This window comes from Tamandua tetradactyla, chromosome 3 (assembly GCF_023851605.1).
Source record: "Tamandua tetradactyla isolate mTamTet1 chromosome 3, mTamTet1.pri, whole genome shotgun sequence".
Lineage (NCBI taxonomy): Eukaryota > Metazoa > Chordata > Mammalia > Pilosa > Myrmecophagidae > Tamandua > Tamandua tetradactyla.
Genome location: NC_135329.1, coordinates 59,273,587 through 59,292,420, shown reverse-complemented (window position 1 = coordinate 59,292,420; position 18,834 = coordinate 59,273,587). Strand labels below are relative to the sequence as shown.

General features: G+C 38.9%; 1 protein-coding gene, 1 long non-coding RNA gene and 1 pseudogene across 6 annotated transcripts in view; 2 read left to right on the top strand and 1 right to left on the bottom strand.

The window, feature by feature from the left end:
• LOC143677338 (uncharacterized) overlaps positions 1–18,834 on the top strand; it is a 124,191-nt gene that overhangs the window by 37,465 nt on the left and 67,892 nt on the right. The gene's annotated exons all lie outside the window — the stretch shown is intronic.
• The window catches only part of LOC143677345 (uncharacterized), an 83,955-nt gene that overhangs the window by 48,160 nt on the left and 16,961 nt on the right, over positions 1–18,834 (bottom strand). The gene's annotated exons all lie outside the window — the stretch shown is intronic.
• LOC143677340 (macrophage metalloelastase pseudogene) lies at positions 16,632–18,638 on the top strand (annotated as a pseudogene).

Here is an 18,834-nt window from a genome sequence, read left to right as displayed (position 1 = left end):
CCACGTAGAGAGGGGTAGGGTGGTGAGACTGCTCGTTGTGTTGGCTGGAGAGAGGGTGTAGGCTGGTTTTAATGGCTTCAAATTGCCATGCCCTGGGGTCTGAATTCCTTGAGGGAAGGATTCCACCTGAGTTGGGCTTCACCGCTCCCCTAGGGAAGGCACAGGTGGGAGACAGCCCTGAAAGCAGTCCGTTTCTGCCTATGCCTGGGGCAGTTGCAGCCTGAGAAGTCCTGCCGCTGAATCCAGAGGCAGCCAAGGCTCCATAGAAACAGCTACAAAAACCTCTGTTTCCTCCCCTTTACTCTTTTTCCGTTAGCCCAATGAGCGACCTCCGCCTTGCACAGGTTCACCTGAACTGGGAGCCTACTTTTAGTAGTCAGAATTTATTAATTAATTCCACAATAGGCGTTTAATTGTGCTTAGTCCCTGCTGCTGGTAAAGTTCCTTTCCTTTCCCCTCTGGGAAGCAGCCTGTGGGGAGGGGCGCCGGCTGCCGCGGTTTGGGGAACTCATGGTTCTGGTGAGGCTCGCAGCCGGTCCACCTGGTCCAGACTGGGGTACTCTGTGTGTCCGGTCACTGACATGGCTCTGGAAGCTGTTCTGTACTGTTTCTGGTTATTTAGTAGTTGTTCTGGAGGACAAACTAAAACGCTCACATTGCTAAGCCACCATCTTGGCCACACCTCTTGAAAAGACATGTTTTAATCCTAATCCCATTTTGTAAAGGCAGCCATTTCTTCTAATCCCTATTCAGTACTGTATGCTTGAATTAGATCATCTCCCTGGAGATGTGACTCAATCAAGAGTGGTTGTTAAGCTGGATTAGGTGATGTGCCTCTGCCCATTCAGGTGGGTCTTGATTAGTTTATTGGAATCCTATAAAAGAGGAAACAATTTGTAGAAAGCTTGAGATTCAGAGAGAGCAGAGAAAAATGACAGAGCCACAAGAAAAGCCACAATAGAATGCCGCAGAACCAGGAAGCAGAGCATCCACCAGGCAGTGACTTTTGGAGATGAAGAAGGAAAATGCCTTCTGGGGAGCTGGAGAGGAAGCTAGCAGATGATGCTGTTTTCACCATGTGCCCTTCCAGCCAAGAGAAAAATCCTGACCATGTTCATTGTGTGCCTTTCCACTTGAAAGAAAAACCCTAAACTTCAATGGTCTTCTTGAATCAAGGTATCTTTCCCTGGATTACTTAGATTGGACATTTCTATAGACTTGCTTTAATTGGGACATTTCTATGGCCTAAAAACTGTTAACTTGCAATTTATTAAACTTCCCCTTTTAGAAAAGCTATTCCCATTTAGGGTATATTGCATTCTAGCATCCAGCAAACTAGAACACCAGTAAAGGGTAAAAGGATAAAAGGAGAGATAGTGTTTAATATTTAGAATTCAAGTAACTCATATCAGTATCTATAGATTTTTTTCCTTCCTTGCTTTAATTTTAAATTGATTATGAAACATATTGTACAAACAGGCTTTATGGTGATCACTTCAATTTTCTTTAAATTTGCCAATGGATAAATAACTAAGATTTCCATTTTGGTTGTTAAGATTTTCATATCTTAATTGTAAAAATATTTGTATCTTCATATTTTCCTGAAATCAGAAAAATATTTAGCAAGGCAGACATTTGTAAGAACTTTCTACTTGATATTTTGAGAACATTCACAGTCTGGACAGCTGAGCAAATGGTATCTAAGTTAGTGTTTCATACTTATAATTTAAGAAGTTTGCTATCTGAATTTGTAGATTTTCCCCTTGTTGCCTGAATTTTAAATTGGCTTACAAAATTTACTGAACAAACACAGGCTTTACAGTGATTATATGGATACTTTATTTAAATATGCCTATGGTTAAGCTAAGATATCCAATTTTGGTGGTTCTAAGTGTATTGTTTGTCTTCTTAAATTAAAAAAAAACTTAAAAAAGGGTAAAAGGAGAGACAAAAATAAGATATAATATATAAAAGCCAAAGGATAAAATGGTTGAGGTAAGTATTGTTGTTCTGGTTTGAGGATGTTGTGTGTCCTAGAAAAACCATATCCTTTTATAGTTCTGGTCTAATCTTGTGGGGGCAGACCTGTTGTTTAGGATTGAACCTTTTGATTGATCCATGGAGACGTGACTCCACCCTATAAACGTGGGTCTTGATTAATTTTACGAGTCTTTAAGAGACCTTCTAGAGAAAGAAAGTGTTCAGAACTGACACAGACACAAACATTCAGAGATGCTTGGAGTGCTGAAACAGATGCTTGGAGTGCCAACACAGATGCTTAGATAGCCAATACAGAGAGTAGATCCTAGACAGGGATATTTGGAGAAGCAGAGTCCAGCATACATCACCATTTGACTTCCAATGAGATGCTAAGCCAGCCAGAATCTGGAAAAAGCCATGAGAAGCCAAGAGATAAAACCCAGCCCCAGAGAAGCCAAGTGAGTAAACTCCCCAAAAAACAAAGGCTGAAAGCAGTGGATTCCAGGAACAAGGGATAGGCAAGCACCAGCCATATGCTTTCTCATGTGACAGAGGAAACCTAGACACAATCTGGCTTTTTTCTTCAGATTCAAGGTGCCTTTCTCTGAATGCCTTAATCTGGACATTTTCATGGCATTAGGACTGTAAATTTGTTCAACTAATAAATCCCCTTTATAAAAGCGAATCCATTTCTGGTATGTTGCATAATGGCAGTTTTAGGAAACTGAAACAACTGTCATTAAGACCCAGTTTTATTCCTCTGATTAGGTTTCAAAGACTAGAGGGCAAAACTCAAGATGTGGCCTCTTGCCTTCCATCTTTCTTTACTTGCAAGAGTGCCCACATGTTTTCTTTCATGTGTATCTAATAAATTTTCTGCCTGCTTACTCTATGCTATATTGTGCCCTTGAATTCTATCCTCTGGGATGGTCAAGAACCTAGGAAGCTGAAATCTGGCAACATATTTTGGTGATCCAGCCAGAAAGTACTGCTCTCCATCCATGTGGACTGCTATTGGCTGGGAAGCTTGGCTGCCATGATTTTGCTTTCTTCTTCTTGCTTGGCTCTCTTCACCTGTGTCTTTCTCTCCTTCTCTCTCTCTCTCTCTCTCTCTCTCTCTCTCACCTTCCCCCTCCTCTCCCTCTCTCTATCTCCCTCTCTCTCTCCCTCCCCCTCAAAAACATCCCATACTCTTTTCTTTCGCTCTTAGGAACTACAATCTTCTTCCTGCTGAATCTGTCCATCTTTTCACCTCCTCCACAGAGATCCTCTACTCTGCTGTAATGGTTTGAAATTGTTATGTACCCCAGAAAAGCCATGTTCTTTTACTTCTAACCCAGTCTTGTAGGGGCAGACCTATCATTTAGGGTAGGGTATCTTGATTAGAATATTTCCCTGGAGGTGTGGCCTAGCCTATTAAAGGTGGGTCTTTATTAGTTTACTGGAGTCCTTTAAAGGTGGAGATATTTTGGAAAAGCACAGATGTTTCGAGTGCTGACACAGATGCTTGGAGAGCTGATACAGAGAGTAGATGCCTAGACATAGATGTTTGTAGATGCAGAAAATTCCAGAAGCCACAGGAGATGCCAGAAGCTTATAGAGCCATTTGAAACCACAGACCACCTGATATTGCTATTTGCCTTCCCATGAGATGCTAACAAAGGACCCACAGTACTGAAAAGCCAAACCTGTAGAGAACCAGGGGAAACTAAGAGAAGAAATCCGGAGTTTGCCACAGAGAAGCTAAGAAAGGACCAGCAGATGCCAGCCATATGCGTTCCCATGTGACAGAGGAAACCTGGATACCATCCAGCCTTTTCTTCAGAGTCAAGGTATCTTTCTCTGGGAGCCTTAGTTTGGACATTTTTGTGGCCATAGGATTGTAAATTTGTAACCCAATAAATCCCTTTTATAAAAGTCAATCTATTTCTGGTATATTGCCTTCCAGAAGCATTAGCAAACATGCCTCCAGAGAATCGTCTTTCTCCTCTCTCTAGCATTCTATGATTTTCAAAAATTCCATCTTTTATATTTTTTGGGGGGGTGCTTGGTCCAGGAGTCAAACCCGGGAATTCCACATGGAAGGTCAGCATTCTACCCCATGCACTCCATTCCATCTTTTAAAACACAGGATTCTAGGTGAAGGTTTCTTGTACCAAACAAGGTGTTGTCTTTGACATTCTAAAGAGTAATCTCTGGTTTAGTCCAAAGGAGTTGAGAGTGTCTCCCCCTAAAAGCCAGAAGTGATGTTTTCAGGGTAAGCAAAAGCCCCAACTATCTTAATTAAAGTGAAATGAGCTGTAAAAGCTGGTAAGTCCATGAACACACAGGTCCTTTGGCCCAGCATGTTCTCTTCTTAGCCTTCTTGAAGGTGTTGCCCAGTGCAGAAAGAAACCTTTAGTAGGGGAGAATAGGCTGTTGGGTGTGTGGTAGCTTTCTTAAAATATGTGCATTGTAAGGGATAGAAAAAACCTCACTCCTGGCCCTGTCCTAGAATATGTCCATACTTAGACTCCTCTGATTGCCTGAAAAATATACTAAGCTTTGTTCTTAAAAGAGCCAAATTTCCCTGACACATGTTCTTTCCCTCTAATTCAATCATGGTAATAATATCCAGCGCTGGGACTCAGGAAATCCCATCCCTGGAATTTTTTTGTTCATTACAGATCATTTCTAGTCTCTTAGACAATAATCTAAGCAGTAAGTTAAGATTACAGACATCCAGGTAGATGGGTGGGTTGGCTCAGTAGCTTTGAAATGGTACCAGACCATCCATTTCCTAAGTCTTCAAGGACCCTGGAGATTCCTGGGGATAGGGAGTCTGATCCAATGGGCCCAAGGGATCAATACTCAGAATGGCAGGCTGGCAAACTGAGATGCCAGGCACCAATACAGAAATCTGCCTTTTCCTTCTCTCTCTTCCTAATAAATGGATGGTGCTTCAATACTGCTTGCCAATGTTGGCCCACAAATAGGACAGTCTACCATAACTTCATCATACAACTAAACCTCTTTTATAAGGAAGGAACATGGAAAGAAATTCCTTATGCATGAATTTTATGACCTTATATCAGGAAAATCCCATAAAGGGCTCTTGCAAATTATGTTATGACCAGGAAAACTGTCAAAAACTTCTTCTTCATGACTATTTGTCATGGAAGAAGGCAAATATTTTAAGTTATTCTCTTTAAATAGCACCCCACCCCAAATCACTGTTTAGTCTCTATTAAAACCCATTACAGTTGAATATAAAACTCCTCTTCTAAATTATGCTCTCTTTTTAACCCTTAGGAAACAGCTAGCTTAGAGGACAAAATATCTCTTTTTCCTTTTCCAAAACAACAACAAAAAAGGAAATGCAAACAGTCAATATAAACTAAAAGCGCTCCAATGGGATTCTCAATTACAATACCATTCTCCAGCCTGTAAAAGACAAAGGAAAGTAGTCATAACTTCCCTGTGCCAAGATATATATATAACTCTCAATACAAGGAACTAAAAGAAGATTTATCACTTGTATTATGCCTAAATCTCAATTTCCACTAGAGGAAAAAAATATTTGTTTGCTTAAAAGCATGAGAAAATGTATTACTAAGCTGTTTAATTGTAATAAGCTAAGAGAAATCACACAGGAGAAAGAGGAAAACCTGGCCCTGTTTTAGGGAAGGTTAGTAGAATATCTAAAAAAACATACTAATGTAAGCACAGGTTCCCAGAAAACTTAAATTTTGTTAAGCATCCATTTTACCAAGCAGTCATCCATGAATGATTTGGAGATAGCTGTAAAAGCTCTCCATGGGCCTTCAAGTTTCCACTAATGACTTATTTAAAAACTACCTCTTATGAGGGAAATGCATATTAAGACAACAATGAGATATCACCTCACACCTATAAGAATTGCTGCTATTAAACAAACAGGAAACAATAAATGTTGGAGAGGATGCAGAGAAATTGAAACACTTATTCACTGTTGGTGGGAATGTAAAATGGTTCAGCCACTGTGGAAGTCAGTTTGGTGATGCCTCAGAAAACTAAATATTGAGTTGTCCTGTGATGCAGCAATACCAACACTTGGTATATATCCAGAAGAGTTGAGGGCAGTGACACAAACAGACATTTTCACACTGATGTTCATAACAGCACTACTCACAATTGGCAAGAGATGGCAACAATCCAGATGCCCATCAACAGATAAGTGGATAAGCAAAATGTGGTATATACGTACAATGGAATATTATGCAGCATTTAGACAAAATGATGTCCCAAAACATATGACAATGTGGATGAACCTTGAGTACATAATGCTGAGTGAAATAAGTCAGACACAAAAGGACAGATACAATGTGATTCCACTATTATGATACTGATAAAGCTGCCACTGTTTTGGAAAAGAAAGAAGGAAAAATCTGAGATGAGGGCATGGTAGCCCATAACAAACTCTGGGAACTGTTCTGTAACTGCTTGTTGAAGTGTGCTTTGAAAATTATTACTTTTTTTCCTTTCTTTTCATATATATACATATACACACACACATTATATTTTACAGCAAAAAAAAACCCAGTTAAAAAGAACTATAGGCAGTTGTAGTAATATTAGATAAAATAAATTACTGAAATTAAAAAAATATGCCTCTCCTGTTTTTAACAAACAAGACAAGGCTGAGTAGCAGGAAAAGTCGAAGAAAGGTAAGCAAAAGACCAGTGAATAGGCTCAATTTATTGCAGTCACTGTTAACAGTACCCTGTCTTCTCATGGTCACCAAAATCATGGCTCAAAGGCTTTGCTTCAGTTGTGGGTCAAAGGGCCACTGGCAGAGAGAGTGCCAGAAACCTCAACCCTCAATCATGGGACCCACCAAGGTCTTCCCCAAAGTGCCACCAACATGATCTTTGGGCCCAGGAACTTCACTGTCTCCAAAAAGGGATGTAAAACAGACCTTTTGGCCCAGCTCGTGGCAAGTGAAGAAGACTGCAGGTACCCAAGGCCATCTGACCAACTAAAAGGAGCCCCAAGTTGACTCAATGAGACAGGTAAGATTCTTAATTTCTTAATACTAGAACCACTCTTTCCTAAACTGCAATGCTGGGACTATCCCTACTCAGATTTTCCTAGTTATGGAAGTTGGTGGTAAAACCCAAACTGAGATCTTTTATACCCCTCTTCTTTCTAGGCTCAAGGACATCCTAGTGTCCCATTAATTTCTCACTGTCCCTAAATGTCCCACCCTCTTCTAAGGAGACATCATCGCTCCTTGAGGGCCATCTTAAGACTAGTACACCCAAATAGTATTTACCCTTTGTTTGTCCCAGGCCCCTACTAAATCAAGGCTTCTTAACATCCCAAAGGAAATCCACAAGCAAAAACCTTGTCTGTTCAGGATGAAAGCATCCCAGGACTATCCACAAATAACACCTGAGTACATGCAAGTTCTAAATTTTAAATTTCATTTTTGTATCCCTGTTCACCCTAACTCTCAATACCTATTTGTTTTTAAATGGCAGGTGCTTAAAAATTAGATTCCTACCCTACTCACTTATATGGTGCTGCCCCAAAAGGTTTAACAATAATCCTTATATATTTAAAAGTACCTTACTAGCAGAACTTACTGGCCTCAAACTTCCTCATACTACAGTCTTGCAATATGTTAACTTTATGAAGAACATATTTATAATATAAAAGTGAATTAAATTTGTTGTAGTGACTACTAACTGAATGAATATGGAATAAGAAAATGTATTTTGTAATCAATTGCTAACTACAGGCTCTGGGTAAATGGGAAGTTATGAAAAAATTTCAAAAGTTAGTTTTATTTATAGTCACTGTAAAATGCCAAAAGTTAAGAGTTTATGAAAATAAGTTATATCTGTCCTAGTCAATGCTACTCTGAAAAACTGCTCTTAATGAAAGTTATAAAAAGTTTTTTTTAATCATCTGAGTACTTGTTTTGAAAAATAAAAATTTTGTATCACATCTGAGTAATATCCTGGTTAATATTTATTTTAACCGTATCCTTTATTTCAGAAGATGAATCTTTCATTCTTAAAAGAAGAGTATAACACAAATGGCCAAAAGGCACATGAAAAGATGCTCAACTTCCCTGGCTATTAGGGAAATACAAATCAAAACCACAATGAGATATCATCTCACACCCACCAGAATGACCATTATCAATAAAACAGAAAATGACAAGTGCTGGAGAGGATGTGGAGAGAGGCACACTTATCCATTGTTGGTGGGAATGTCAAATGTTAACAACCGCTGTGGAAGGCAGTTTGGCAGTTCTTCAGGAAGCAAAATATAGAATTGCCATATGACCTGGATATACCATTGTTAGGTACCTCATGTCGGAGGACATGAGGGCAAGGACACAAGCGGACATTTGTACACCAATGTTTATAGGAGCATTATTTACAATTGCAAAGAGATGAAACAGCCAAAATGTCCATCAACAGACGAGTGGCTAAACAAACTTTGGTATATACATATGATGGAATATTATGCAGCTCTAAGACAGAATAAAGTTATGAAGTATGTAAAAACATGGATGGACCTTAAGGACATTATGCTGAGTGAGATTAGCCAGAAACAAAAGGACAAATACTGTATGGTTTCACTGATATGTACTGACATTAGTGAATAAACTTGGAGAATTTCATTGGTAACAGAGACCATCAGGAGATAGAAATAGGGTAATATATTGGGTAATTGGAGCTGAAGGGATACAGATTATGCAACAGGACTGATTGTAAAAACTCAGAAATGGATAGCACAATACTACCTAATTGTAATACAATTATGTTAAAACACTTAATGAAGCTGAATGTGAGAATGATAGCTGGAGGAGGGCTGGGGGCACAAATGAAATCAGAAAGAAAAATAGACGATAAAGACTGAGATGGTATAATCTAGGAATGCCTAGAGTGTATAATGATAGTGACTAAAGGTACAAATTTAAAAAATTGTTTTTGCATGAGAAAACACATAGGAATGTCATTACTGCAGGGTGTTGACAACTGATAGTAATTAATATTTTAAAATTTTAACTTATGTGTGAGACTAAAGCAAAAAATGTTTATTTGGTACAAAATTTATATTTTGATTAGTGCATTTCCTAATATAACTTATATAGACAGCTTAATTGAATACCATAAGTACATGGAACCTTGAGTAGGGCATGAGATTTTGTTGGTTTGTCCAGAGTGATGCCCCGATAAATCCCAGAGTGATTTGAACAGTGAATAAAAAAGTATTTGCAAAGTCCCCTTTGGGGAATGGTGAGAAAGGGGGAAAGTTCAACTTCCCCAAGTTGAATTCTTGATATTCTCACAAGCAGTGCAGACAACTAAAGCAATAGGCTGAGCCCCCAATCTTTGGTTTGCTCATATGAAACTTAACCCCATAAAGGATAGATCAAGCCTACTTAAAATTAGGCCTAAGAGTCACCCCCAAGAGAACCTCTTTGTTGCTCAGATGTGGCTTCTCTCTCCAGCCAATACAACAAGCAAACTCACTGCCCTACCCCTGTCTATGTAGGACATGACTCCCAGGGGTGTGGAGCTTCCTGGCAATGTGGGACAGAAATCCTAGAATGAGCTGAGACTCAGCATCAAGGAATTGAGAAAACCTTCTTGACCAAAAGGGGGAAGAGCAAAATGAGATAAAATAAAGTGTCAAAGGCTGAGAGATTCCAAACGGAGTCAAGAGGTTATCTTGGAGATTATTCTTAAGCATTAAATAGATATCACCTTGTTAGTCAAGATGTAATAGAGAGGATGGAGGAAACTGCCTGAAAATGTAGAGCTTGTTCCAGTAGCCATGTTTCCTGAAGATGCTTATATAATGATACAGCTTTCACAATGTGACTATGTGATTGTGAAAACCTTGTGTCTGATGCTCCTTTTACCTACCTTATCAACAGATGAGTAAAACATATGGAATAAAAATAAACAATATGGGGAACAAATGTTAAACTTAGATTGAAATGCTGGTGATCAATGATAGGGAGGGGTAAGGAGTATGGTATGTATGAATTTTTTTCTGTTGTCTTTTATTTCTTTTTCTGAATTGATGCAAATAAGAAATTATGATGATGAATATGCAACTATGTGATGATATTGTGAATTACTGGTTATATATGTATTGGAATGATCATATGTTAAGAATGTTTGTGTTTCTTGTCATTTTTTAAAAAAATTTAAATTAATAAAAAAAGTTTAAAAAGAAAAAAGAGTATAACAAAAAAATTTGTTCTTTCCCCTTGTACAAATAAAGTGGTAAAATAGTTTACATATGCACTGGTTTGAAACTGTTATGTACCCCAGAAAAGCCATGTTTATCAATCCTAATACAATTTAGTGGGGACTGACCTATTGTTTGGGTGGGATCTTTTGATTACATGTTTCCACTGAGATGTGACTGACCCAATTGTGGATGTGCCTTTGATTAGGTGGTTTCATGCAAATGTATCTCCACTCATTCTATGTGGGTATTAACATTTTTACTGGAATCCTTTAGGAGGGAACCATTTTGAAGAAATCTCAGAGCCAAAACGGAGATGTTTGGAGATGCAGAAAGGAAACAGTCCAGGGGAAGTGGTTTGAAACCAGAAACCAAGAGTAAGGTCCAGCAGATGTCACCATGTGCCCTCCCATGTGATGGAGAAACCCTGCACAGAGGAAATCAGCCTTTCTTGAGTGAAGGTATCCTCTTGTTGATGCCTTAATTTAGACATTTGCATGGCCTTAGAACTGTAATTCATAGCCAAATAAATCCCCTTTATAAAGCCAACCCATTTCTGGTATATTGCATTCTGGTAGCATTAACAAAATGAATCAAAATATTACCTAAAATAATGTTTGAGAAGAATTACAATAACTTTAAAAAATTTTCTGTCCTTCTGTTAGCCAGATTTGCATGGGTGAAATGTTATTCATATTTTTAGAAATTACTTCTATCCTGATACTTATCTGTATATCAAATGTTACATATCATGAGAACAACCTGTCATGGTTAGGAACAGGTGTCAACTTGGCCAAGTTGTGGTACCTGTTCATCTGACTGGGCAAGCGCTGGCCTGTCTGTTGCAATGAGGACATTTCATAGGATTAGGTCATGATCACGTCAGCTACATCCACAGCTGATTCCATTTGTAATCAGCCAAAGGGGAGTGTCTTCTGCAATTAGTGATGCTAAATGCAATCATGGGAAGCCTTTTAAGGAGGACTCAGAGGAGACAGGTTCCATTCCTGCTTTGGCTGGTGAGCCTCTCCTGTGGAGTTCATCCAGGCCATCCATTGGAGTCATCGGCTTCGCAGCCTGCCCTGTGGATTTTGGACTCTGCATTCCTACGGTCACGTGAGATACTTTCATAAATTTTATATTTGCAAGTGTTCCCTGTTGATTCTGTTTCTCTAGAGAACCCTAACTAATACACAACCAAATTTACTTGTCAGTTAAACTACTTTATTCTAAAGCTTCTCTAGAAGTACAAGGGGTCAGCTATAAGTAAGAATTTCATCTTCAACAAAAATGGCAGTTCTGCCATTTCAACCTCAGGTAACATTGGCCACCTCTTGACCCATGTTTCTGCCAACCATACAAACAAATTGTTAATGCCTTTTCTAACTCCTTGGGCTATAACATTAAATGCAGAATCTCTGCTTAGTGGACCCATTTCAAAAATTCAACTTGGTCCAGCTTTATATTCCTCCCACCACTATCTCATAGCCTTAAAATCCATTGCCACATATATTTCCCTGATTTCTGTCTATATAAGTTGGAAAACGCATGCAGTTCTTTTGGAGTATAGTGTGCCTCCTCATGGGTGACACTTTGTACCTCACCTTTGGGGCTTGTTGGGACTTTAGTCTAGTTATAGGTCTGGAAGAAATGAGGAGTGGTGGGGTATAGGTCATGAAAAGAATTAGAAATCTATTCCAAGCCAATTGCTTCAGGGCATTGATTTGCAGTTTCATTTGGTGAAACAGGATTAATCACTCTAGGGCTAATCTCTTCAGATGGAGGATGGGTGACCAATTCCTCAGGGCAGGCTGGAGGTGGGGTGGCTATGTTCTCAGGGTAGACTATTACAGGGTTATCTAGAAAAGACTCAGCATGATCTAGGGTTTCAACCTCTCCACCACCATAACTATCAATCCATACGTCACCATCCCATTTTTCTCAGGATCCCATTCCTTTCCTAGCAATGCCCTCACTTTAATGGCAGAACCCTGCAAGATTGAGATTTCAGTTTATGTTGTAAAGTTGCTACTCTAACAATAAGATTCTGAGCCTGATTTTCAGAGATCCCAAGTCTGCAGATCTAGGAAATAAGATATTCTTTCAAGGCACTCATAGAATTGTTTACATCTGCCATAGGTACATAAGCTCATCTGAAGCCTTCAGTTCATCCTTTTCCTTTATCAATGTATACAGCATATCTAACACCAACCAGCCAATATCTTTATCCTCCTATTTCCACAAAACTCTGTAAAGGTGTCAAAAACATTATTCCGCAGAGCCTGGCTTCATATAAGTGAAGCATTAGAAAAATCCAATGGTGATATTTTGACTATCTCTTTCACCAGCTCACCCCATGAACTGGCAGTGTCATTCTGACTATGGGAAACCAAGTCCTTAGTGCCTCTGAGTCCACTCAGAGTAGAAAAACCAAATGTAAAAAACATTTTTAAGATTCTGTTTCTTAAGAGCCACTCCTGGTACCTAGTTGTATTAGCTAGGATTCACTAGAGAAACAGAATCAGCAGGAGATATCTGTAGATATAAAATTAATACGTGTCTCATGTAACCATGGGGATGTAGAGTCCAAGGTCTGTAGGGAAGGCCATAAGCTGGCAACTCCAATGAAGTCCTCAACAAACTCTCAGGAAGTGCTGGCTGGGCAATCGTGGGAATGTAATGGTCCAAGGTCTGTAGGGTAGGCTGCCAGCTGGCAATTACAATGAAGTTCCTCAATGAACACTCAGAAGAGGCTGGCTGGACAACCATGGGAATGGAAGGGTGTCAGAGATGGCTCTCTGAAGGCTCGAGCAGTTGGCTGTCGGCCAAGGGCTTGGGGCATATGCATGCCGTGTTCTGCTACTGTGGTGAAGTGCAGAGGCAAGTGTTCTCAGGGCTGACTGAGGACATGGGGCATAGGCACGCTGTGCCCTGCTAATGTGGTAAACTGCTGAAGCAAATGCTGTCAAGGATGCTGACTCAAGAGCCTGAAGAGACCTGAATAAAGAGCATACTGTTAAGAAATAAACAGCTCCTGAGACAAGGAACCGGGAACCAAACTTTTTAGCTTTGTAGGCATCACAGATGTTCAAAATAAATCTTGCTTTGATTATACTCCCTGTTCTGGTTTGCTAGCTGCCAAAATGCTATATACCAGAAACAGAATGGCTTTTAAAAAGGGGAATTTAACAAGTTACAAGTTTACAGTTCTAAGGCTGAGAAAATGTCCCAATTAAAACCACTCTATAGAAATGTCCAATTTAAGGCATCCAGGGAAAGATACCTTGGTTCAAGAAGGCTGATGAAGTTCAGGGTTTCTCTCTCAGCTGGAAGGGCACATGGCAAACATGGTGACACCTGCTGGCTTTCTCGTGGCTCTACAAAAGGGACTCTCTCTAAAATGCTTCCTCTTTTAAAGGATTCCAGTAAGCAAGTTCACCTTCAATGGGTGGGCCACATCTCCATGGAAACAATCAAAATGCTCCCACCCAGCAACATTGAATGAGGATTAAAGGACATGGCTTTTCTGGGGTCCACCACAGATTCAAACTGGCACACTCCCTGAAAGCAGTTCCCATGTAAGAACACAATAAATATATGGACGTCAGTTTATTTGGGGCTCTTATTCTTGCACCTGATGAGCTTAAGTCCCCTGACCCCACTTAACTAACTTCTTGTGTCTGTCATTTCTTAATCCTGCACGGTGCCCCTTCTTCTCCCTTGTTCTCTAGTGAAATCCCAGCAGAAGAATCCAAAATTAGTAGGGCAGGCTGTGAAGCTTGTAATTCCAATGAAGGGTCTGGGTGAACTCCACAGGAGAGGCTCACTGGCTGAAGCAGGAAGAGTGACCATTTTACTGAATCCTCCTTAAAAGCCTTCCAGTGATTAGATTAAGCATCACTCATTGCAGAAGACACCCTCCTTATCTGATCATAAATGTAATCAGCTGTGGATGCAGCTGACATAATCATGATTTAAGTCAATGAAATGTCCTCATAGCAACAGACAGGCCAGCACTTGCCTGACCAGATGACTGGGAACCACCACTGGCCAAGTTGACACATGAAACTGACCATGACACTTCCCACTTCGTTCCTCTTTTTTAGGATGCTTTTAACTATTCGGGGTCTCTTTCCCTTCCAGATGAATTTGGTAACTAGCTTTTCCAGGTCTTCAAAGTGAGTTGTTGGAATTCTGATTGGCACTGCATTAAATATGTAGATCAATTTGGGTAGAATTGACAACTACATTTAACCTTCCTATCCATGATCAGGCAGGAATGTCTTTCTTCATTGATTTCTTTTAGCAATATTATGTAGTTTTCTGTGTACATGTCTTTTACATCCCTAGTTAAGTTCATTCCTAAGTACTTAATTCTTTTAGTTGATATTTTGAATGGAATTTTTTTCTTAACTGACTTCTCAGTTAGGTCATTGCTTGTATATAGAAAAGCTACTGATTTTTAAAAATTTATTTATATATTAATTTAAAAAATTAACAACAGACAAAAAACATTAACATATGATCATTCTATTCTACATATATAATCAGTAATTCTCAATATCATCACATAGTTGCATATTCATCATTTCTTAGAACATCTGCATCAATTCAGAAAAAGAAATAAAAAGACAACAGAAAAAGAAATAAAACAAAAACAGAAAAAAAGATTATACATACCATACCCCTTACCCCTCACTTTCATTGATCACTAGCATTTCAAACTAAATTTATTTTAACATTTGTTCCCCCTATTATTTATTTTTATTCCATATGTTCCTCTCATCTGTTGACAAGGTAGATAAAAGGAGCATCAGACACAAGGTTTTCACAATCACACAGTCACATTGTGAAAGCTATATCATATTCAATCATCCTCAAGAAACATGGCTACTGGAACACAGCTCTACATTTTCAAGTAGTTCCCTCCAGCCTCTCCATTACATCTTGAATAACAAGGTGATATCTACTTAATGCATAAGAATAACCTCCAGAATAATCTCTTGACTCTGTTTGGAATCTCTCAGCCATTGACACTTTGTCTCATTTCCCTCTTCCCCCTTTTGGTTGAGAAGGTTTTCTCAATCTCTTGATGCCGAGTCTGAGCTCACTCTAGGGTTTTTCTCAATCCCTTAATGCTGAGTCTCAGCTCATTCCAGGATTTCTGTCCCATGTTGCCAGGAAGGTCCACACCCCTGGGAGTCATGTCCCATATAGACAGGGGGAGGGTGGTGAGTTTGCTTGTTGTGTTGGCTGGAGAGAGAGGCTACATCTGCGCAACAAAAGAGGCTCTTTTGGGGGTGACTCTTAGGCTTAAATTTTAAGTAGATTTGACCTATCCTTTGTGGGGTTAAGTTTCATATGAACAAACTCCAAGACTGGGGGCTTGGCCTATAGCTTTGGTTGTCCACACTGCTTGTGAGAATATCAAGAATTCAACTTGGGGAAGTTGAATTTCTCCCCATTCTCACCATTCCCTGAAGAGAAATGCTACTGATTTTTGCACATTGATTTTATATTCGGCCACCTTGCTGAATTTGTTTATTAGCTCAAGTAACTTTGTTGTAGATTTCTCAGAATCTACTTTGTTGTAGTTTTCTCAGAAGTCTTTCTCAGAAAGACTTCCAGTCAAGAATTCTGTACCCAGCCAAACTGTCCTTCAAAACTGAGGGAGAGATTAAAGTTTTTCAGACAAACAAGTCCTGAAAGAATCTGTCAACAAGGGACCAACCCTACAAGAAATACTAAAAGGAGTTCTGCTAGCTGAAAAAAAAAAGACAGGAGAGGGAGGTCAGGTGGAGGGCACAGAATTGAAGAGTACCAGTAAGGATAATTTAAAGGAAAAAAGGAGAAAGAGGGAAAAGAATACACCGATCTGACAAATAAAAAAGATTTAAAAAAAAAGATGGTGGATTCAAGAATCACCATCTCAGTAATAACTTTGAATGTTAATGGACTAAACTTACCAATTAAAAGATACAATTGGCAGAATGAATTTAAAAATATAATAAAGCTATATGCTGCTTACAAGAGACTTATCTTAGACATAAGGATACAAATAGATTTAAAGTGAAAGGATAGAAAAAGATTTTCCACACAAGTTGTAATGAAAAGAAAGCAGAATTAGCTATGCTAATATCAGACAAAATAGACTTTAAATTTAAAGACAACGTAAGAGACAAATAAGGACACAATATACTCATTAAAGGGTCAATTCACCAAGAAGATAAAACAATCATAAATGCTTATGCTCCCAATCAAGGAGCTCCAAAGTACACGAGACAGACATTGGCAAAACTGAAGGATGTGATAGATGTTTCAATAATAATAGTAGAAGACTTCAATACACCACTCTCCTCTATAGAGAGAACAATCAGACAGAAAATCAACAAGGAAATACAGAAATTAAATATCTTGATAAATGAATTATACCTAACAGACATATTGCACCCCAAAACACAAGGATATATATTCTTCTCTAGTGCTTATGGAACATTCTCCAGGATAGAACCTATGCTGGAACACAAAATAGGTCTTTATAAGTTTAAAAACATTGAAATTATTCAAAGCACTTTCTCTGATCATAATGGGATGAAGCTGGATCTCAATAACCACGAAAGAATGAGAACATTCACAAACATATGGAGATTAAAAAACACACTCTTAGACAACCAGTGGATGAAAGAAGAAATAGCTAGAGAAATCAGTAGCTATCTGGTGATGAATGAAAATGAGAATATAACTTATAAAAACTATGGGACATGGCACAGGTAGTTCTGAGAAGGAAATTTATTGCCTAAATGCCAATATTAAAAAACAGGAAAAGGAACAGAGTAAATTGGGTTAAAGGTTAATTCTTTGGGGAGAAGGTTAGAATGAAGGTTCTTCTATTGATTCTCATCCTGCAAGTTACTACTTCTGGATCTGTTCCCCTGACCAGAGATACAAATGCAGAAGAAAATGTTGTGGTGTTTGCCAAAAGCTACTTGGGTGCCTTTTATGACCTTGACATGGGAAGACTTCCAACAACAACAAAAAGCCAATGGGAACCTCCTGAAGATTAAAATCCAGGAAATGCGGCATTTCTTCAGGTTAAAAGTGACTGGACAACTGGACACATCAACTCTGGCATTGATGTATACGCCCCGATGTGGAGTGCCGGATGTTCATCATTTCAAAACAATGCCGGGGTGGGGGGGGCGGGCAGAGTGGTAGGAACGTTATAACACCTACAGAATTAACAATTTTACCCCTGACCTGGCGCCTGCAGATGTCAAGTACACCATCCAGAAGGCTTTTCAAGTATGGAGTGATGTGATCCACTTGAAATTCAGGAAGATTAATGTAGGTGAGGCTGACATTATGATCTCTTTTCACTTCGAGCTCATGGAGACATCTACCCTTCTGATGGAAAAAGTGGAGTTTTAGCCCATGTTTTGGCCCTGGAGCTGGTATTGGAGGAGATGCACATTTTGATGAGGACAAACTATGGACTTAAAAACAACAGAGGCATAAACGTGTTTCTCGTTGCAGTTCATGAAAGTGGCCATTCCTTGGGTCTTGGCCATTCCAATGACCCAAAGGCCATAATGTTTCCCACCTACGGTTATGTTGACTCCAACACATTTAGCCTCTCTACTGATGACATACGTGGCATTCAGTTCCTTTTTGGAGGCCCAGAACAGCACCAATCCATGCCAGGTCCTGATGGTACAGAACTAAGTGGCCCCAATTTAAGTTTTGATGATATCATGACAATTGGAAATAAACTATTTTTCTTTAAAGACAGGTTCTTCTGGTGGAAGCATGCTGAGATATCTAAGATCATCATTAGTTTAATTTCTAATTTGTGGGCAAGTGTGCCATCAGGTATTCAAGCTGCTTATGAAATTGCAGCCAGAAATGAAGTTTTTCTTTTTAAAGATGACAAGTATCGGTTAATCAGCAATTTAAGATCACATACAAACTATCCCATGAGCATACATTCTTTTAGTTTCCCTGACTCTGTGAAAAAAAATTGATGGAGCCATTTTTAACCCAGTTCTCTACTAGACCTACTTCTTTGTAGATAACTGGTATTGGAGGTATGATGGGAAAAGACAATGCAACTTTCTAGGAATTGGGCTTAAAATTGATGCAGTCTTTTACTCCAAAGGACACTACTATTCTTCCAAGGATTTCGCCAAGTTGAATTAACATCCAATGCAATCATGTAACTAGAAGGTTGAAAAGCAATAGTGGATTTAATTGTTAGGAAACTCTGCAGTTACCAGAGAAGCTTAGACTATGTACAGGCTACTGGTGTTAATTCACTTCACTTTAATTATTTATTGCGTATTGTTTTTCAATTTTTAAAACCCTTAGGATATGGTAATTTGTCAGTTTTTACTTGCAAATAGAAACACTGAAAAGCCAAGAAAATACCTTTTGGGGAATGTTCTGTAAGGTTGAACTGAAATTATTAATTTACTAATTTCATTGTAAAAACAATGTACCTAGAACTTTAAAAATGACATTTGTGATGTACTTCTGTTGATGTAATATATTAAATAAAAATATGGAAAGAAAAAAAAAACAAGAAAGACAGTGGTTCACTGGCAGAATTATTACCTGCTC